Genomic DNA, 22,255 nt, shown 5'->3' on the forward strand with positions numbered 1-22,255 from the left:
ACTAGATATCATAAAGACAACATAGTCTCCGCTGATTTTCGTTCCAAGGAAACCAAAGATGAGGAAGCCCCTGGGACCCCTGGAATCTCACCGCTCAGACTGGGGTAGTTTGCAAATACAAACACACACACAATAATTTGTGCCTGTGTTCCTAATAGATAACTAAGTGTGAAGAGCATGTCATGTGCTTCAGCAACAGCCCTCCTGTAAATAAGGAAATGCAACCCCCATTGCTGGTCAACTCAAAAAAGCAACAAGGGAATCTGCTCTGGTGTCCCATGAGGTCTGTACGGCCCTTAAGTAAGAGGAGCCACTTTTAATAATTGAATTAAAGAAATTTTAACATAATCAAACATTCAAATTACATTTTACTATTTCAGTTAACACCCCCCCCGCCATGTATTCCTTATATATTAAAATGAAGGTTATAACATTTCATTATAACTCTTCTTCTCATTTTTACCTCATAATTGTATTTTCTGTTTGTATTTGTCCACTGTAAGTGTATCACTCAAATCCTGCCAGTGAGTTCATTTCTATCCATTGTTTCTGTATATACATCTTAAAAGGTTCCCAATCTTTTAAAAAGTCATTATTATTATTGTCCTTATCTTTAAGTCTCTCAGTCAGCTTCACTATTTCAGCGTATTCCATCAACTTTTCTTGCCAGTGTTCTTTCGCTGGTATTTCGTCGCTTTTCCATCTTTGAGCTAGTAAAATTCTGGCCGCTGTTGTCACATACATGAATGGATTTCTCTTATCTTTTTAGTAAATCATAAAATACCTACTAAAAACCCTTCTGGTCTTTTAACAAAGATTATCTTAAACATTTTTTTTCATTTCATTATGGATCATCTCCCAATAGGTGGAGCCAGGTGGGCCCAGGTCCAGGTGAGGGGGGGTTGCCATGGTGACAAGGACCACAGACTTGCAGGCAGCCATTTTGGGTTAGCAGTGAGGCGAGTGGAGGAGAGAGCAGTTGGTGGCAGTTGATGGAGGACAAGGCGAGGCAATCAGTGGATTCTTATTTTCTCAGTTTCTTATTTCGCTTCTTATTTCATTTATTACTTATTTATTTATTTTTTCTTCTGGAAGATGTGCCACAGGCTTTCGTCATCCAGCAATGGTGAGTATTGGAGGAAACAAGAGTAGGGAGAGCATAGCTGTCAACGTTTCCCGTTTTTTAAAGGGAAATTCCTTTATTCCGGATAGGATCCTCGCAAGGAAAGGGAAAAGTTGACAGCTATGAGGGAGAGGATCCCAAAGACCTGCTCCCCGCTGCGAGGAACTGACAGCCTGACTTTTGCTGGAGCCAGAGCAAGATTTCTTGCTCCAGTTGATGCAGAGCTGCCAGGCAGCTGCCCTGAGAGGCCTCCACGCCCTTCAGGTGTCCAAGCACCGGACAGTGGAGGCCGTTCTGGGGAGGGACCCCCATGGGGAGGTGGGGGAGGGAGGGGCTTTGGGGAAGGGGTTGTCCGTCTGCTGGAGAGGAGGACCCTACTGGCCTAGGTTCACGTATCCTGTTTGAAAGGGAAATCATCTTAGGGACATCCTGTGAAATTCTGAGTCAGGAATGCGGTTCCTACAATGGAGGCATGTGCAACACTACTACACTGTGGAACTGTAGCAGGCTCCAATTTGGACTTTATGAACATATGTGGAACAGAAACTAGCAGACATTTGGTCCTTATGAATGAACTAATTTATTTCACTTTATGTGTTGTTTATGTGCAAGATAAACATTTGATATTGTGATAAGAATATATAGAAGAGTATTGTTTATGTGAATCCACAGCCGGTTACGTCTTGTGTTTGTCGATTGTATTTCATGTAACGCAAGGTTTGATGTTGTTTTGCAAATTCCTAGAATGGAATCTTGGAAGTTGGACGTCCCTTCTATAATGCATAGGTAAAGGTAAAGGGACCCCTGATCATTAGGTCTGGTCATGGCCGACTCTGGGGTTGCGGCGCTCATCTTGCTTTGTTGGCCGAGGGAGCCGGCGTACAGCTTCCGGGTCATGTGGCCAGCATGATTAAGCCGCTTCTGGCGAACCAGAGCAGCGCACAGAAACGGAAGGCGAAGGGGTAGATTTAAGAGACCAAATTCCCAAGGGCATAAAACCTCTTCAGTCAGTTTAAAATCCACTTTCCCAGTTTGATGTCCTAAGACATATATCTCATTCAGCCCACATTTTACCAGCTTCCTCACATAAATCTCACAGAGGACTTTGTCAAAAGCCTCACTGAAATCAAGATGCACAATTTCCACAGCAGTCCCCTGAACAACAAAGTTTGTAACTCCATCCAAAAAAAGAAAAGGAGAGATTTCTTTGGCTTGACTTGTTTTTGAGAAAGCCATACTTTCATCCTGTATGTTGTAAAATCTTCAGATGAAGGGTGAATAAATTTTAAAAATAATAAAAGAGGATATTGACATGTGCAAAGGAAGGAGATTTATGTATTTATTTAATTTGTAAACCAATCAACCCAGTGCTGCCGACTTGAATAAAATATTGGTGGGGGGCCAGGTAAGGCCCGCCTTGCACAATCAATCACATGATGTATGCACACCATTTGAATGGCAATGCCTATAATGGCAGTAACTTTTTAAAAAAGTAATATTTTGAGCCCGTACTTCAATTTCCCAGCAGCTCCCCTTGCCCCGGAGAACACTTCTAGCATTTCACATCCTCTACCTGTGGCGTTGTTCAGCAGTGGGGACCTCTTCACACTGGATGTCCATTTGGTATGGCCCTTTCCAGGTTTTTGCCTGCTCATTGTGTTTGTCTTTCATTTGTTCTCCTATGTGTGTTGCCAGTAGAAGCCACAATTCTGTGGGTACTCTAGGTGGCGCAGAAAGCACCTAGAATCTCCCTAGAGGTAGAAGTGCCGATCAAACTTCTTTTTTGCGCTCTATTAATTCCAATTAGCAGTACTGGGGGTGGTTCAGATTCCGGGGCAGTACTTTTGTCCAGCAGAGGGTGTCACAGGGCCAGCCTACTTTCCCTTTAAAGCAAACTTGGGTCTCCAGCTGTTTTTGGATTACAACTCCCATCACCCCTAGCTAGCAGGACCAATGGGGAGTGATGATGGGAACTGTAGTCCGGGAGCTGCTGGGGACCCAAGTTTGGCCCGTAAAGATGGGACCTGTCCACAGGGTCCCCGGACGTTTAACGGTCTATTGATCCCTGTGCCACCACTGTGATCACTTCCCCGTTGCCACCAACCCATTTCTCTCGGGTACACACTGAGTCCAGACAGTTGTTAACATTAAACCAAATAAACAAGTTTATTTTATAAGCATTAACAAATTTATGGTTTCAGATAATTTTTCTTGTCAGTTTCTTAACCTTAGTTTCATTACCGGCCTATACCTTCCTAATACCTTCTAACTGATTATCCCAACTGTTTAACTGACTCCTCTTAACAGATTCTCTCACTCTCTCATATCAGACTAGCCCAACCCACAGACTTATGCTCCCTCTTTCTCTAACTCCAGACTCACCTCTTAACAACTCTAACTCCTCCCCTTGGGTTCCTATTGGTTAATCATTTTATACTTAGTTAACCCTTCCTTATGACCCAGTATGATGTCACACGCCTAGGAGGGCAAACCCCACAGGCCTCCTTAAATATTTTATGGGGGGGGGGGAGACGCCTAGGTCTTTAAGCATTGGCGCCTATTCCTATACCTACAGGTCTCAGGATGGTTACAACATACAAACACAAAACACCACATGTTCAAAAGGCATTAGATGTCAATCAGCCAAAGGCCAGGTAATAAAGGTGCGGATTTCTTGGCTCCTAAAGCTGTATAATGGTTTTCCCGACCTTTGTATGGATTCTTTTATGGGAAGTGAGTTTGGAGCTTTGACTGAAGCTCTTTCCACATTCTACACACTGATAGGGTTTCTCCCCTGTATGAATTCTTTGATGGGAAGTGAGAGAGGAGCGCCGACTGAAGCTCTTTCCACATTCCACACACTGATAGGGTTTCTCCCCTGTATGAATTCTTTGATGGCCAGTGAGTTGGTCCTTCTTCCTGAAGCTCTTTCCACATTCCACACAATGATAGGGTTTCTCCCCTGTATGAACTCTTTGATGGGAAGTGAGATCGGAGCTCTTCCTGAAGCTCTTTCCACATTCCACACACTGATAGGGTTTCTCCCCTGTATGAATTCTTTGATGGGAAGTGAGATGGGAGCTCTTCCTGAAGCTCTTTCCACATTCCACACACTGATAGGGTTTCTCCCCTGTATGAACTCTGTGATGGGAAGTGAGATGGGAGCTCTTCCTGAAGCTCTTTCCACATTCCACACATTCATAGGTTTCTCCCCTGTATGAACTCTGTGATGGGAAGTGAGACTCTGGCTGTGACTAAAGCTCTTTCCACATTCCAAGCACTGATAGCGTTTCTCCCCTGTATGAATTCTTTGATGGGAAGTGAGATGGGAGCTCTTCCTGAAGCTCTTTCCACATCCCACACATTCATAGGGTTTCTCCCCTGTATGAATTCTGTGATGGGAAGTGAGACTGTGGCTGTGACTGAAGCTCTTTCCACATTCAAAGCACTGATAGCGTTTCTCCCCTGTATGAATTATTTGATGGCAAGTGAGATGGGAGCTCTGACTGAAGCTCTTTCCACATTCCATACACTGATAGGGTTTCTCCCCTGTATGTATTATTTGATGGTAAGTGAGACTGGAGCTCTGACTGAAGCTCTTTCCACATTCTACACACTGATAGGGTTTCTCCCCTGTATGAATTCGCTTATGGGAAGTGAGACTGGAGCTGTGACTGAAGCTCTTTCCACATTCCACACACTGATAGGGTTTCTCCCCTGTATGAATTCGCTTATGGGAAGTGAGACTGAAGCTGTGACTGAAGCTCTTTCCACATTCTACACACTGATAGGGTTTCTCCCCTGTATGAATTCGCTTATGGGAAGTGAGACTGAAGCTGTGACTGAAGCTCTTTCCACATTCTACACACTGATAGGGTTTCTCCCCTGTATGAATTCTTTGATGAAATGTGAGAATGTCCTTCCTCCTGAAGCTCTTTCCACATTCCACACACTGATATGGTTTCTTTCCAATGAGATTTTGTTGATGGGAAGTGGAATGGGAGCTCTGACTGCAGCTTTCTCCACACTCTAAATTTTTACGTGGCTTCTCCTCTCTGGGGATTTTATCTTGGTCACCTTTGTTCTCGATTTCCGATTCATTACAATCTGCAATGGAGACAAAAAGGGGTTAGACACTCATGAACAAATGGAGAAGAACTGAAGGGAGCTGGGGGGGGTGTTCATTACCTGTGTTAACCAACATATTTATTATGAGATTCTGATGTGTTGTTGAATGTTGCTTTGTTTGATATACAGTAGTGGTCAAAATTGCGCAAGCCTTTTGGAGAAAAGTGTATTTCAGAGGTTTGATGGCTCAAAACTCTGCTTCTTTTGGAGTAATATTATAAAATTATATATCAATGGAAAGATAATTTAATCAAGAATGCAATTCAACAAAGTTTGTTTAATTATCCATATTCTATGAAACATTATAGCCAAATAACCAGAAAAGGAAGCACAACTTGCTTAGGTTGACTTTTGTCAGTGTGTTACGTGATTGCTAACAAGTTGGTTGGTTTTCTGTCTTCTTTCATTTAGTGAGGTTGAAAAACATAATAAAATTATAGAAATGGCACAAAGAGTTGACTGGTCACCCAGAAAGCGATGTAAAAATGTACTATTAAGTGAACAGGGCTACAGTTATGAAGAAATTAGAAGAAAGATTGGGAAAAACTTAACCAAAGCTGGCATTTCTATATTTTGGAAGAGCTATAAGGAGACTCAGTGACCATAAAATCATACCGTTAAAGGCAGGAAAAGGTGCACAAAGGCAAGTGACGATTGAAGAATGGAGAGACTGTCCCTACATGACAGAAGAATATTATCTGGGTGTATACAAGATCACATGGCGCAATGTAATGTGAAGTTGAGTGCAAGGACTGGTCTAAATGTTAGAGTTCTAAGGAAAAAGCCATTGTTATCTCTCAAGCAACGCTTGAAAAGATAGAAGAAGAAGAAGAAGAAGAAGGAGGAGGAGGAGGAGGAGGAGGAGGAGAGTTTGGATTTGATATCCCACCTTTCACTCCCCTTCAGGAGTCTCAAAGCGGCTAACAATCTCCTTTCCCTTCCTCCCCCACGACAAACACTCTGTGAGGTGAGTGGGGCTGAGAGACTTCAAAGAAGTGTGACTGGCCCAAGGTCACCCAGCAGCTGCATGTGGAGGAGTGGAGACGTGAACCCGGTTCACCAGATTACGAGTCTACCGCTCTTAACCACTACACCACGCCATGACTAAACCCTTGAAGTGGACAGTGGAACAATGGGACAGTGTTATTTGGAGGGATGAGAGCCAAATCTCCTTGCTTGGTAGTGATGGCATGAAATACGCGAGGAGAAGAATCAGAGAAGATTTACATCCTACTTGCATTACACCGACCGTGAAACACCCAGATAGTGTGATGATCTGGGGTTGTATGGCAGCAAAAGGTGTGGGCAGAATTTGCATCATTAATGGGAATGTAAATGCCCCAAAATACATAAATGAAATACTTTAGCCCAAACTGAAGCATTCCGCAGGTGATCTTTCACAGATACTGAAGCATATTTATTTATTTTTCTATTTCAACAAGATTCAGCTCCATGTCATGTTGCTGCTGTGTGCAAACGGTGCTTTCAAGATAATCCTATTCCACTGCCGTAAGGGCCTGGGAATAGCCCAAACATTAACCCAATCAGAAATCTATGGAACCAACTAAAGAAAATTCTTTGTTAGAAGCAATCCAGCAATAAAGCCCAATTAACAGAGGCAATAATTCAGTCTTGGTTTCACATTCTTACAGGTGCAGAACTAAAAATTTGGTTCACTTCATGAGAAAGCGTTGTGAGGCCGTAATTAAAGCTAATGGTTACCAATGGTTACCAAAGGTTTCACGTTTTTTCTTTATGACTGCTGTTCCAACAAATACTCCTTCATAAAAGTCATTACATTACATTCTTCATTAAATTATCTTTCCATTGATATATAATTTTATGGTATTACTCCACACAAAAGTGGTGTTATGAGCCATCAAACCTCAGAAATACACTTTTCACAAAAGGTTTCCACAATTTTGGCCACCAGTATAAGTTGTTCATTTTAAGTTAATGTTCTTTTTATATGGGATCAGAATATTATTATTGATGAACCCAACAACAGCTGGCTCCTTTAGATGGAGGATGAATGACTCCCTGTTTAGAGATGAAGAGGTGTATAAAAAGGCCCAGAAAGTGGTAAAGGACTATTTTGAGATAAATATGAGAACAGAAGTGGAAAAAAGAGTAATTTGGGACGCAAGTAAAGCCGTCATGCGAGGATTCTTAATACAACAGAATGCCATAAAAAGGAAGAGACAGAATGAGCAAAAGGATAAGATCTTGGAAAAGATAAAAGAAGGAGAAAAAAGATTGAGATCTAAACCAAAGTCACATGAAATATTGAGAGAAATTAAGTTTTACCAGAGACAATATATGGAACTGATGAGCCAAGAGATAGAATGGAAAATAAAACAAATGAGACAAAAGACATTTGAATCGGCAGATAAATGTGGGAAATTTTTGGCATGGCAATTGAAGAAGAGACAAAAACAGAATACGGTTACAAACTTAGAAGTGGAGGGAAAGAACATTTATAAACCAAATGAGATTAGAAACTGTTTTCAGAGCTACTTCAGGAGACTTTATGCACAAGGGCCGGTGAATGAAAAAGAAATAGAAGAATTTCTTTAAAAATATGGATTACAAAAAAATTCTGAACAAAGTAGAGTGATCTTGAACCAGAAGATAACTGATCAAGAAATTGAGGGAGCCATTCAAAATATGCAATTGGGAAAATCTCCAGGACCTGATGGACTGACCTCCAGATATTACAAAGCTTTGAAAGAATGGCTTATACAACCAATGAAGGAGGTCTGTAACGAAATTTTAGAGGGGAAGAAGGCACCTGAATCGTGGAAAGAAGCTTATATTACACTTATACCAAAGACAGAGACTGAAAAGAACCAGGTTAAGAACTACCGCCCTATATCATTACTCAATGTGGATTACAAAATTTTTGCAGACATTTTGGCAAAAAGACTGAAAAGAGTTTTGGTGGGGGAGATTCACAAAGACCAAGCGGGCTTTCTTCCAGGAAGACATTTGTCAGACAATGTGAGAAACATAATAGACATTATGGAGTTACTGGAAGTTAATATCAATACTAAGGCAGTTTTAATATTTGTGGATGCGGAGAAAGCCTTTGACAATATTTCTTGGAATTTTATGAAAAAGAATCTCCAAGGGATGGGGGTAGGCCAAGGTTTTGAAAATGGTATAAGTGCAATTTATTCTGAACAAAAAGCAAAATTGATTGTAAATAATGTGGTTACCGAAGAATTTGCTATTGAGAAAGGGACACGACAGGGATGCCCAATATCCCCACTACTTTTTATATCGGTCCTGGAGGTCCTATTAAACATGATTAGAGAGGACCAGCTGGTTAAAGGGATTCAGGTCGGAGCTAAACAGTATAAACTGAGAGCATTTGCAGATGATCTAGTTTTAACCTTGCAAGAGCCAGACACTAGTACGAAAAGAGTTTTAGAACTAATACAAGTATTTGGTCAAGTAGCAGGCTTTAAGCTGAACAAACAGAAAACGAAAGTACTGGTTAAAAACTTAACAGCTGTTGAAAGGGAGAAGTTTCAGAGTGAAACTGGTTTGACGGTAGCAAAGAAGGTGAAATACCTAGGGATTAATTTGACATCCAAGAATGTGAACTTAGTTAAAGACAACTATGAGAAATGTTGGACAGAAGTTAAGAAAGATCTAGAAATATGGTCAAATTTGAGACTTTCCTTGTTGGGTAGAATTGCTGTTATTAAGATGAATGTCTTGCCGAGAATGTTGTTTTTGTTTCAAACATTGCAGATTTTGGACAAGATGGATTGTTTCAAGAGGTGGCAAAAAGATATATCTAGATTTGTCTGGCAGGGCAAAAAGCCCAGAATAAAATTTAAGATATTAACTGACGCAAAAGAAAGAGGAGGGTTTGCCCTGCCGGACTTAAAGCTGTATTATGAATCAGCGGCCTTTTGCTGGCTGAAAAACTGGCTGCTTCTTGAAAACACAGACATTTTGGATTTGGAAGGGTTTAATAATAGATTCGGCTGGCATGCATATATATGGTATGACAAGGTCAAAATTCACCAAGGTTTTAAAAACCATATTGTCAGGAAAGCATTATACAATGTTTGGATTCGGTATAAAGATTTGTTAGAAAACAAAACCCCTAGATGGTTGTCACCAATGGAAGCTAAGGAAGTGAAAAAACTTAATATGGAATCCAAATGGCCAAAGTATTGGGAAATTATAGAACATGAGGAGGGAAAAGTGAAATTGCAGAGTTATGAGAAGTTGAAATCTAAAGTAAGAGACTGGCTACATTACTACCAGATAAATGAAGTTTTTAAACAGGACAGGAAAATTGGCCTCCAGGTGGAGAGGTCAAAATTAGAAACAGAGCTTTTGGAACCCAGTACTAAAAATCTGTCAAGAATGTATAACTTGCTGTTGAAATGGAATACACAGGATGAAACGGTTAAGTCAGCTATGATTAAATGGGCACAAGACATTGGTCATGACATCATGTTTGCTGACTGGGAACAGTTATGGACCACAGGTATGAAATTTACGGCATGTAATGCCTTAAAGGAGAATATTATGAAAATGATATACAGGTGGTACATGACCCCAGTCAAGCTTGCAAAAATTTACCACACGCCCAATAATAAATGTTGGAAATGTAAGGAAACTGAAGGTACCTTTTACCACCTTTGGTGGACGTGCCCAAGGGTCAAGGTCTTCTGGGAAATGATTTATAATGAAATGAAAAAGGTGCTTAAATGCACATTCGTGAAGAAACCAGAGGCCTTTCTCCTGGGCATGGTGGGCCAATTGGTGTCAAGGAAAGATAGGACGTTTTTTATGTATGCTACAACAGCAGCAAGAGTACTTTTAGCAAAGTACTGGAAGACACAAGAACTACCCACACTGGAAGAATGGCAGACCAAGGTGATTGACTATATGGGATTGGCGGAGATGACTGGCAGAATCCGTGACCAAGGGAGAGAGACGGTGGAAGAAGATTGGAAGAAATTTAAAGTTTATCTTAAGAACTGTTGCAAAATTAATGAGTGTTAAAATGTCGTGGGTCATGCAAAATAGAATTGCAGGGACAAACAATTGGATATGAGAAAAAGGATTTAAAGGAAAAAAAAGTGCTATAAGTTGAAATTAGGGGTTGCTGGAAAGATTTAAAACAGGGATGCAGAAAAGGGAGGTATGGGGAAGTCGATGAAAGAAGGTTTAAAGAAAAAATGTTAAGAAACTATACGTGTTTATATGTTTGTTTGTTTATGTATTGTCTTGTATTGTCTTTTAATATGTGTTAAAAAACCAATAAAAAATTTATAAAACAAAAACAAAAACAGAATATTATTATTGATGTTTCATGTTTATATATGTGTTGGAAGCCGCCCATTGTGGCTGGGGCAACCCAGCCAGACGGGCAGGGTAGAAATAAAAATGTCAGCTTTGTTCCGGAGCTGACAGAGGCTGGAATGTATGAAAGCAGGCAAAGAGAGATAAGGACACTGGAATGTGAGCTGGAATGTGAGAGGGAGGAGGGGCAGCCGAGTGGCAGAGCTTCAGAGAACAGAGAGCAGGCAGCAGATAGCAAAGATCCACAAAATACCAATCTTAGCTCAGAGACAGAAGGGGAGAGGCCAGGAATAGCTAGCCCAAAAACTCGAAGGCGCGAAAAGGTCAGTGAGAGGAGGGGAAAGAGCAGAAGCGAAAGGGTTTTTTCCCCTCTTGGAAGAAGAGGAAGGGGCGGAGTTTAGACTTGGCAACTGGAAACTTGAAGTCAGACACGGAGTGAAGGAGCTCCGGAGTGATTTATGTGTTTGAGCAATAAACCTGAGATAATTACTGCCGGTGTCTCGCTTCTGTGGGAGAGCCAAGCCATTACAAAAAATTATTATTACTACTACAGTGCTACCTGTTCTGAAAAAATTAAGTTTGTAAACCGAGGTACCATTGTATCATCCTCATCACTGCTACTGCTACCTGAGATTCCATAAGCCTAGCTCTTCTCTGGGATGGATTTGTTTGGCCCAGTCATGGCATCCCCTCCATCTCCAATGCCAATCCTTGGTCTCTCCCACAAACGTGGGAGGACTCTGGCTGTTAATAATTTCAGATTTATTGCTAAAACAACAAACTTGGACGGAGCTCCTCTACTCATCATCCTCCCCACAAGATGGAGTTGCCCAGACTGAGCTCCTCCCCCTTCCCCAGCACGGAAGCCCCCACCTTCTCTTCCAGTATCTTTCGCCTGTCTCGACCAGTTTTCAGACCTCTGAGATTAGACCTCTGAGACCTTCCTGCATTCCAACTTCTGACTCACTCCTGTAGCTCTCACACAGCTGTCTGTCACTCTGTCTCCCTTTTTCTTCTCCCCCTTGTTCAGAGCTCAGATGACAGTTGCTCCTCTCTGCCTTCCGCTGCTAACTCTCCTCTCCCTAGGCCTGCTTCTTCTCTTGCTGGCAGCACCTGAGCTTCGCTGCCAGTCGTCTCTTTGGTCAACCTAAGACTGACAGGAGCAAAAACAAAAACCTGAAGCTACTTAGCTTTCCTAACAATTCTGAAGCTGACATTGAAGATGGCCTGGGAAGTTCAGACCAGCCCAATTGTGGTAGTAAAAGGAATAATTTGAGGAAGATTGTTCAAAGAAAAAACTGTAATTTACTCTTTATTGTAGGGGTGTTAGGTTCCCAGGTGTTATAGGGGGTGCTGTTGAGCTCTGTAAAAATGTATGAGGTTGGTCCCATAGAGGTATTTTTTGAATTTCCAGGCAGATATGATGATCCCACAGGGAGCCTTACCAAGAGAGGCCAATATCCCACAATTCTCCTCCATGACGTCCTTATGCAGAGCTCTCTGGTCAGGATCCAGCAACGCCCACTCCTCGTCCGTGAAATGAACAGCGACATCTTCAAAGCACACTGGACCCTAAAAGAAAAAGGGAAATGTCCTCCTCTGAGACATCAGAAATATGATCTGCTACACAATGCTCTATTGTTTCTTTCCTGTTAATAATAATAATAATAATAATAATAATAATAATAATAATAATAATAATTTATACCCTGCCCATCTGGCTGGGTTTCCCCAGCCAGAACTCTGGGCGGCTTCCAACAAAACACTAAAATACAATAATCTATTCAACATTAGAAGCTTCCCTAAACTGGGCTGCCTTTAGATGTCTTCTAAAAGTTTGGTAGTTATTTTTCTCTTTGACATCTGGTGGGAGGGCATTCCACAGGGTGGGTGCCACTACCAAGAAGGCCCTCTGCCTGGTTCCCTGTAACTTGGCTTCTTGCAGCGAGGGAACCGCCAGAAGGCCCTTGGCGCTGGACCTCAGTGTCTGGGCAGAACGATGGAGGTGGAGACGCTCCTTCAGGTATACTGGACCAAGGCCATTTAGGGCTCTAAAGGTCAGCACCAACACTTTGAATTGTGCTCGGAAACATACTGGGAGCCAATGCAGGTCTTTCAGGACCAGTGTTATGTGGTCTCGGCCACTCCCAGTCATCAGTCTAGCTGCCACATTTTGGATTAGTTGTAGTTTCCGGGTCACCTTCAAAGATAGGCCCACATAGGGCCAGGGGGGGGTCTGGAGTTGTGGGGGCTCCTAACTTTGGAGGGATTTTGAAACATGCTTTTAAATACTTTCTGGACTACAGTGTTGACTGTGAAGAATGGGCTGATCTGTGGAGGGGAGACGGAGATATTCTTGGGTTGGAGTCTCCCCGAGACCTACTCCTCAATGAGAAAGGAAAGAAATTAAGAAAAAGATCAACAAAAGACAAGGTAAAGTGCAGGTATAAACAAGAAGAAGATCTGCAGAAGGGACATGGATAAGACTTAAGAGCCTCGGACATAAGATCACCAGGTTGATGGACTAGATGGAACGGACAGTAAGGACTGACATAACCCGAGACCAGGAAGAAGAGATGCTGGATGAAGATTGGAAGAAAGTTCTTAAAAATTTATTTTGAGAATTAGTGTAAAATTAATAAGTGTTAGGAAAAATGTTGGAATGAAACTATTTGGCTTTAGTAGAAATCGTATAAGGAGTTATGTATAAATAAGTATTAAGTTTTAGGTTTTAAGGTATTTTATGGTAAGATAAGGTTAAAATAAATTAAGGTAAACTGAATGACAGAATATAGTGAAAGATGGAAAGTATTTGCTGAGTTAATTAATAGGTTTAGACCGTTAAGATAAATTATTCAACAAAATTGAGAAAGATGGAAAGAATTTGCTGAAACAATTAATTAAACTAGAATACAGAAAGGGAGGTGTGAGGAGGTCGATGAAACAAGCAAATGAAAGATAAAGATATGGAATATTGGATGCGTGTTTTAATGTTATTGTTCTTTTTTGCTGTATTGTTTTATTGGTTTTTATGTTTTACTTTTTTCTTTTTTTTATGTATTGTAATTTTTTGTGGTTTTCCTTTCTGCTTTTTTCTGCAATTTTTTACCTTATAATAAATAACATTTAAAAAAACAAAAAACAAAGATAGGCCCACATAGAGCGCATTGCAGTACTCCAAGCGAGAGATAACCAGAGCATGCACCACTCTGGTGAGACAGTCTGCTGGCAGGTAGGGTCTCAGCCTGCGTAACAGATGGAGCTAATAAACAGCTGCCCTGGACACACAATTGACCTGTGCCTCCATGAACAGCTGCGAGTCCAGAATGACTCCCAGGCTGCGCACCTGGTCCTTCAGGGGCACAGTTACCCCATTCAGGACCAGGGAGTCCCCCACACCTGCCCGCCTCTTGTCCCCCCAAAACAGTACTTCTGTCTTGTCAGGATTCAACCTCAATCTGTTAGCCGCCATGCATCCTCCAACTGCCTCCAGAAACTCACAGAGGACCTTCACTGCCTTCACTGGTTCCAATTTGAAAGAGAGGTAGAGTTGGGTGTCATCCACATACTGATGAACACCCAGCCCAAACCCCCTGATGATCTCTCCAAGCGGCTGCATGTAGATGTTGAAAAGCATGGGGGAGAAGACAGAACCCTGAGGGACCCCACAAGTGAGAGCCCAGGGGTCTGAACACTCATCCCCACCACCACTTTCTGAACACGGCCCAGGAGGAAGGAGCGGAACCACTGTATGACAGTGCCCCCAGCTCCCAGCCCCTCAAGACGATCCAGAAGGATGTTATGGTCGATGGTATCAAACGCCGCTGAGAGATCCAGCAGAACTAAGAAACAGCTCTCACCTTTGTCCCTAGCCTGCCGGAGATCATCGACCAGTGCGACCATGGGGGTATCAGCCCCATGATGAGGCCTGAATCCCGACTGGAAGGGATCCAAATGGTCCGCTTCTTCCAGGCGTGCCTGGAGTTGTTCAGCAACCACTCGCTCAATCACCTTGACCAAGAATGGAAGATTTGAGACTGGGCGATAGTTAGCCATATTGGCAGCATCTAAAGATGGGTTTTTAAGAAGCGGTTTAATGACCGCCTCTTTCAGCGGGTCTGGGAAGGCTCCCTCACAGAGAGAAGCATTCACGACCCCTCAAAGCCCATCGCCCAGCCCTTCCCGGCTAGCTTTTATAAGCCAGGATGGGCAAGGATCAAGGAGACAGGTGGTTGGTTTCACTCGTCCAAGCAGCCTGTCCACATCCTCGGAGGTAACAGATTGGAATTGATCCCACGCAACTTAACTAGACAGGACACTAGCACTCTCCCGCCCCGGCCCTGCTCCACGGTGGAGTCTACCTCTTCCTGAATCTGAGCGACTTTATCTGCAAAAAACTTTGCAAAATCATTGCAGGAGATCATGTGGCCCATACTGGGACCCGATGTAGCAGGTGGTTCCGCTAAATTGCAAACCACCTGAAAAAGTCTCCTGCTGCTGTTTTCTGCAGATGCAATAGAGGCGACGAAGAAAGTCTTCTTTGCCGTCGCTACCGCCACTTGGTAGGCTCAACATTCAGCTCTAACCCGTGTCTGGTCAGCTTCAGAATGAGTTATCTGCCACCAGCGCACTAGCCGTCTCAGCGATTGTTCCCTCAGATCCGTGGAAAACCACGGGGCTGTCTGGGTTCCATGCATTCGGAGAGGGCGCTTCGGAGCCAAACAGTCAATACCCCTGGTTAACTCTGCATTCCAGCGGGCCACCAGGGAATCAGCTGAAAGGCCATCAACATGGGATAAAGCATCCCCTACCACTCTCTGGAAACCATTTGGATCCATTAAGTAGCGGGGGGGGGACCATCTGAATTGGTCCCACCTCCCTGCAGAGGGGAAGGGTAGCGGAGAAGTCCAGTTGCACCAGGAAGTGATCTGACCATGGCACGGCAACCCCCCCTCCCCGCCCACAAGGCCTGGGTTGCTGTGTGTAAGTGAAACCTGGTGGACAAGCAGCAGCAAGGACAGGCCCATGTGCTTCATCCAACCAAGTCTCTGTTACACATGCCAGGTCAAGTCCTCCATCCATGATCAAGTCATGGATGGCAGTGGTTTTATGAATCATTGACCTGGCATTGCACAGCAGCACCTTCAGGTCATGTGGGTATCCCTTGCTGATTCTAGTATCCGTCCAGTCAGGACCAGACCCAGAGGCAGGGATAGTCCTCAAACAACGACTAAACCTGCCTCCTCTGTAATGACATGCTCTGGTCTTAACATCCACCCCACCCCACCCACAAAAAAAAGTAATCAAAAAGGAAAAAAGAAAATTTTAAAAAACATTTTTAAAAGAACATTGCGCCACTCCGAGTCCTCCTGGCCAGCAGGAGCAGCAGCAGCAGGAGCAACCGTCCTTATGAGGCTTCAGGCCCCGCCCTTGGCCAGGTGGTGAGTGGCAGGAGCAGGGCCCTCAGGCACTCACGCAGGGGAGTTGTTTCAATAGGATTGCTTTGCTGCACATTTTATTTATGGATGCTTATTTTATTCTAAGTTTTAATTATGGGAATTCGTCTTTGTGCAAATAGGTGGTACTCCACCTTGTGTTTTCCAGGTCATTCTGCCTACGCAAGCATTCCAGTTTGCCCGATGGAAGGGTCCACTTTCTCCTCTCCTCCTGAGCTGTTCTGGGGAGTTCCCTCCCAATGCCCTAGAGCCAAATTCTAGGCGTTCATGGGGGCATAGAGCGGGAGGAATGGGGGGCAAGTCCCATTTTGCAGCCAATGGGGCTGGTTAGGTGAATCCAGGCCACTATTTGTTCTCATTTGACCACTGCTTAGAAACCAATCTGAGCATTCAGTGATCAATCTAGAAAGAAAATAAGCCTCTGTTGGATGGCCATCTGTCTTGGATGATCTAGCAGAGATTTCTGCATTGCAGGGGGTCTCCTGGCTCTGAGAGACAAGCAGGGAGGGTGGCTTCTGGCAAAAGGAGAGGGAGCCACCTGTGGCTCCTCCTTCTCCTGACTCACCTCTGCCTCTCGACCTTCCTCTCGCACTCGCCTCCTTCCTCTTCTGCCTGTTATTCTGCACTGCATTCTGCCACAGTGTCTCCCAGCTCACTAAGCCCTGTAACCCCTTTAGCTTCTGACACCTCCTCTTCCCAGGCTTATCTCTCTTTCCCCTTTGACTTTGACTTCCTTTGACTTCCCCTGACCTTATCTGGTTCCACAGCCGCTGCTTCCCTTCTGCCCCCATGAAAAGATGGATCAGGAAGTCTTCCTGGGATCACTCTGTCACCTGCAAGAGATAAAAGGTAAACAGGACGCCAGGAGTGCCGGCTTCTCTCACAGGTGAAACAGGGGATCTCTAACTACAGAAGGGCCTTTGAGAAAGCCTTACCTGCTGAGAGCATTTGGACGTTTGTGCCCATTTCATATGTTTGTGGTGCAGAAATAAATCTCCCCTCCTCTGGACCCTTGTTCCCAACTGTTATCTCCACAACTCACAGATGAGTTGGAAAACCAACAGAATGAGACCAGACAGAGAAAAACCATCTTCCTCCCTACCCAGTGGCCTCTCTCTGGTGTCCAACGGAGGCCTCTCTGCCTCACAGGAATCCAAGTCCATTTCTGCAAAGAGATCCTTTCCCTGAAAATAAACAAGAATTCAAAACAGAGAATGGTGAGAAATATTAGAAAGAGAATGACAAAGACTTGAAGGGTGTGAGATGTAATTCCATAGATGCTTTCCCAGAAAACGAATGGGCCATTAGCAGACCATTATGGGATATTCTCTGTCCTGTTTGGAGCCCCTTGGGAGTATCCAGAGGAAAGTCTCTCTCACCTGCTTTCTCTCCTCTGCCTGACTCAGGAGGAAACCTTCGGCCAGGGCCACCGCCTGGGAACTGGTCTCCGCTCCGCATTCCCTCACCCAGCTCTCCATCTCCAGAGGAAGGACAGCCAGGAACTGCTCCAAGATCACCAGGTCCAGCATCTCAGCTTTCGTGTGCCTTTCTGGCTTCAGCCACTGGTGGCAAAAGTGGTAGAGTTGGCTGCCAACCTCTCGGGGTCCTTTGGCCTCCTGGCAGCAGAACTGCCTCAACTGCTGGCTCTGCACCTCTAAACGGAGGGTATCCTCCTCACCCAGGATCTTCTGCACTGGGTTTTCCCAGAATCCCCCACTGCTCCCAGTTTGGCTGGCATGGCCTCTTCCTGCTTCGGGGCCAGCTGAATCTTGCTCATCCATCTGTGCTCTCAGGAAGCCTCTGAGAGATCGGAAGGAACCCTTTGGTCTTCTGCCAAGTTCTGCCCTTCTAAATGAGAAGCTGTAGCAAATCTTACAAAGCAAATACATTGTTCTGTTACAAATTTTTTGGGACAGGAAAAGAAATATTTCCCTGAGCAAGCATGGATGAGTCTTGCTGGGAACCAGGGCTGGACTGCACCGCATCCCAGAACGTGAGCTATCTTTTTGAAAAGAAAGAGGAGGAAGAGGAGAAGAAATAACTCTCGCCTTCTAGCAATGCAAAATGTGGAGGCAACTGAAGGGATTTCTGGGAGATTAATCAACCTGGTTTCTGCTGCCTTCCAGTCAATGCATGAAGTCAGAACCGACTGACAAGCAAATCGTTTGTATCTTGTGAAAAACGGATGCTTGGCTCTAGTGGGGGTTCTCACCTGGGGGTCCTCAGGAGTTGCTCCCCACCCCCAACCCCACTCCCCTGCTTCTGTCTCCTTTTCTTGCACTTGGACTCTCTGCCGCTCTCCAGACAGACTCCTGGGGTGATGTCCCTTTTTATTTGCTCTGAGGGCCAGGTATGTATCTGAGCAACCCCCTGAGGGCCAAGTGAGCAGGCCAAAGACATCTACCTTGATATTTAGCTGGGTAATTTATTATTATTGTTACTATTATTATTATTATTCTGCTAGATAGCTTAACACACACACAGCCAATGATGCCAAGGTCCCTGGAGGCTCGGTGAGTAGCAGCGCCCATTTCCGGCTGCTTTGCCAGCAACAATCCCTTTGGGACAGAGAGGATGTGGTCCTGGGATGCCATGCTCTGGGTGCGAGGGGATTGCTGCAGTGGCCTCCATGTGGAGCTGCCCTGGGAGACGACTGGGAAACAGGTCCGCAATGCAGCAGCCAGACTATGGGCTGGGTTCCCTCTCTTTGTTCCTTGCCTTCCTCTCCCACCTTTCCTTCCTTCCTCCCCATTGTTCTTGGGGGGGGGGCTAGTCCATCTCCTCCTCCAGCTTTGGAAAACCATTTGCACATGTTCCCTTTGTTGTGCAATGAGGCTGAGCAATGTCACACAGAGTTAAAGTCCCAGGGACTCCTTTGTTTAAAGAAGGGATATTTTTTCAGAAAGGGGGGGGGCGGAGGGCCAAATGAGTTTGGGATCCTCTGATCTCCAGGAAGGAGAGCGTGGCAGACCTGGCCCCTCCCTGATCAGGCCCCCCAGGCATCCTCCCCTGCTGCAGCCCTGGGACCCCCCCCCCCGTCTCCCCACTGCACCCTCTGGGGGGAGAGAGAGGAGACTCACCAGATCCCAGGAGGGGACAGCGAGGCAGCCCTTGCAGGAGAGACCCCAAAGCAAGGAAAGGACTGGGGAGGGAGGGGCCTTGGCTCTGGAGGACCTGGCCCCCTCTTGCTTCCTGGCCTCTCTAGGAAGGCAGCTCACTTCCCTTTAACCCTTGCCAAGCCGAGTCCCTCCGGCTCAGCCCTCTCTCGCTTGGCGGAACCTCAGATTCTTATTATTTTTTATGGATTTAGGGGGCAGCTGCCCCCCTGGCTACGCCCATGCCCAGATATCCTTTGGGGGTGAGGCTCTTGGCTGGACTCTGAGCATCTCCCTCCCTTGGCCAGAAACCAGAGGAAGAGCTTGCAGGGAAAAGGGCTTTGCAGGAGGCAAGGAAGCTCCTCCTAGAATTCAGGAGTGGAGAGATAGGAGGGGATCCCAGGGTCATCTAGTCCAACCCCCAGCAATGCAGGAATCTCAGCTAAAGCATCCATGGCAGATGGCCCTCCGATCTCTGCTTAGAAACCTCCACGGAAGGAGAGTCCACCACCTCCCAAGGGAGACCTTTCCCCTGCCCAACTGCTCTTAGATGTCCCTCAAGGCAGCGGGTCCTGAGTTCTAGCCCTGCTGAAACAATCGCACTGGCTACCAAGGAGGAACCAAGCAAATTTCAAAATAAATTAATCCTATTCTCATCATAAATGAGTAATACTTTCTCATGCATGCTTTTTAGGCTAATAAAAAAGTATGCCATTTCCCTTTCCAGAAATGATTAATTGCTAATTCAATGGACTGAAAATGGATTGTTGTTATTTTTATGTCTAGGGAAGCTTTTAATATTTGATGGACTATTGCATTTTAATATTTTGTTGGAAGCCGCCCAGAGTGGCTTGGGAACCCAGCCAGGTGGGCAGGGTATAAATATATTATTATTATTATTATTATTATTATTATTATTATTATTATTTGATCAGGAGAGTGTTCTCCTTTCGAAAGAGGCAGGTGGAATCTCCAGGGTTGCTATAGCATAACATTGAAAGGCTAGGGAAATACGGGGATGCAGAATGTCCCAGGGTCAACCCCTGACACCTCCTTCAAGGGCTGGATGAAATCCCTGCCTGAAATTCTGGGGAGCTGCTGCCAGTCAGTGTAGACCAGGGGTCCTCAAACTATGTCCCACGGGCTGAATCCAGCCCCCCAGGGTCGTGAATCTGGCCTGCACGGCCATTTCAGAACCTGCCAAGTGTCCGAGGCTGAAAGCATGTCGCCGTCAGCTCAGTCAGTCCCTGTGAGGAAGCTTTTAATATTTGATGTACTACTGTATTTTAATATTTTGTTGCAAGCCGCCCAGAGTGGCTGGGGAAGCCAGCCAGATGGGCGGGGTATAAATATTATTATTATTATTATTATTATTATTATTATTATTATTATTAAAATTGATCAGGTGAGTGTTCTCCTTTCGAAATACTTCCATCTCCCCAAGAGGCTCCCAAGGCTACTCATCCTCTGCAGTTGAGAACAGACCTAACTGAAAAGAACGGCTTCCTCTTCTGGTGACACCAGAGAAGTCTAGAAGACATTCACCCTTTCCATAGCATTATGGATGCACGATTCCCACAGACAAGTTTCTTGGCAAGACAAGGGCCTTTGCTGGCCATAGTGTGTCCTCCTCAGCATCCCCAACGAAGGTGCTGGGTTGCAAGAGCTGCAGCTAATGGGGGGGGTTGTCCTCCCCTCTCCCATCTCACCTGGCTGCTAGGCAGGAAAGCAAGACCCAGAGAGAGTTGTGGGAAACCCCGAAACCAGCTTGCTCTGTGCTGGAGCCAAAGCTGCCACTAATAGAGAAGCAAGATCTGTTCGGGTGTTGATGCTGTGAGCCCCTCCGTCCTACACTCCGGTTGTGTATGTGAGTAAATAAATCTATATCATAAAGATGCCCCAGTATCCGCTGTTTTTCGTTCCAAGGAAACTGAAGATGGGGAAGCCCCTGGGACCCCTGGAATCTCACCGCTCAGACTGGGGTAGTTTGCAAATACAAACACACACACAATAATTTGTGCCTGTGTTCCTAATAGATAACTAAGTGTGAAGAGCATGTCATGTGCTTCAGCAACAGCCCTCCTGGAAATAAGGAAATGCAACCCCCATTGCTGGTCAACTCAAAAAAGCAACAAGGGAATCTGCTCTGGTGTCCCATGAGGTCTGTGGGGCCCCTAAGTAAGAGGAGCCATTGCTTTTCTTTCTTTAAAAATATAACTTAATTAAAGAAATTTTAACAGAATCAAACATTCAAATTACATTTTACAATTTCAATTAACACCCCCCTGCGACTTCCCCCAACTTCCCTTCCTGGTTTATAACACCTCTGTTTCTTTTGCTTATAATTTTGTATTCCTTATATATTAAAATGAAGGTTATAACATTTCATTATAACTCTTCTTCTCATTTTTACCTCATAATTGTATTTTCTGTTTGTATTTGTCCACTGTAAGTGTATCACTCAAATCCTGCCAGTGAGTTCATTTCTATCCATTGTTTCTGTATATACATCTTGAAAGGTTTGCAATCTTTTTAAACGTCATTATTGTCCTGATCTTTAAGTCTCTCAGTTAGCTTCGCCATTTCAGCGTATTCCATCAACTTTTCTGGCCAGTGTTCTTTCGCTGGTTTTTCATCGCCTTTCCATCTTTGAGCTAGTAAAATTCCGGCCGCTGTTGTCACTTACATGAAGAGATTTTCCTTATCTTTTGGTAAATCCTGCCCTAAAATACCTAATAAAAACGCTTCTGATCTTTTAACAAAGGTTATCTTAAAACTTTTTTTTCATTTCATTATAGATCATCTCCCAATAGGTGGAGCCAGGTGGGCCCAGGTCCAGGGGGAGGGGGGTTGCCATGGTGACAAGGACCGGTAAAAGCCATAGACTTGCAGGCGGCCATTTTGGGTTAGCAGTGAGGCGAGTGGAGGAGAGAGCAGTTGGTGGCAGTTGATGGAGGACAAGGCGAGGCAATCAGTGGATTCTTATTGTCTCAGCTTCTTATTTCGCTTCTTATTTCATTTATTACTTGTTTTTCTCTTCTTGAAGATGTGCCACAGGCTTTCGTCATCCAGCAATGGTGAGTATTTGAGGAAACGAGTAGGGAGAGGATAGCTGTCAACGT

General features: G+C 44.5%; 1 pseudogene; it reads right to left on the reverse strand.

Moving 5' to 3' along the window:
• Window positions 1-2,776: 2,776 nt before the first annotated feature.
• LOC128412218 (zinc finger protein 883-like) overlaps window positions 2,777-22,255 on the reverse strand; it is a 53,485-nt pseudogene continuing 34,006 nt past the window's right edge.

This window comes from Podarcis raffonei, chromosome 4, assembly GCF_027172205.1.
Source record: "Podarcis raffonei isolate rPodRaf1 chromosome 4, rPodRaf1.pri, whole genome shotgun sequence".
Classification (NCBI taxonomy): Eukaryota; Metazoa; Chordata; class Lepidosauria; order Squamata; family Lacertidae; genus Podarcis; species Podarcis raffonei.